Genomic DNA, 663 nt, shown 5'->3' with positions numbered 1-663 from the left:
CCTCCTTAACTTCCTCTATTCCATAAATTAGAATATTGCATGTGCTCATTAAAAAAGGCTATAAATAGCAAGGTTTTTCACACATCAAAGAGACCTGGAAAAAAAACAAAAGAGAAAAAGTGAAAAAAGGTAGAAATTTGGAGAAAGAGAGTGAAAAAAATATACAAGGTGATAAAAAAAATTGAGAGGAAAAAAGAGATTGCAAGTGAAAAAGAAAGAGAAAAGAATTTGTTTTATTCGTGTGATACAGTGTGGTGGAGAGTAAAGTAGGAATTGTGCAACCTAATTCACAGCCACAGGATCAGTCAACTTTTACCCATCTGCGTTGACCATATTTAGTCAACCAATCGATGCTCGAAACGTTGCGCAGGCACACTGCATCGCGACACACCCAATCACTCCCTCTGCAAGCACACAGGATCCTGTGCAGTTGTGTGCACCACGCGATCCTACACCTTACTCCATCCAGCGCTCACAGATTCGCCACGTGTACGCCTCCTCTCCTCCTTGCATTCTCACCAACCAGCCAGCGACACGTCAGCAGGCGTAGGGAAGCCACACTACTCTTGCCCGCACCAGATTCCTTCCCTAGTAAAGCTTCCTACAGGTTTGTTTCTCTTTACATTTTTTCACATTGTCTCACATTTGAAAATTGTATCGATA

This window comes from Lupinus angustifolius, chromosome LG07 (genome assembly GCF_001865875.1).
Source record: "Lupinus angustifolius cultivar Tanjil chromosome LG07, LupAngTanjil_v1.0, whole genome shotgun sequence".
Classification (NCBI taxonomy): domain Eukaryota; kingdom Viridiplantae; phylum Streptophyta; class Magnoliopsida; order Fabales; family Fabaceae; genus Lupinus; species Lupinus angustifolius.
This window is presented reverse-complemented; position numbering follows the sequence as displayed.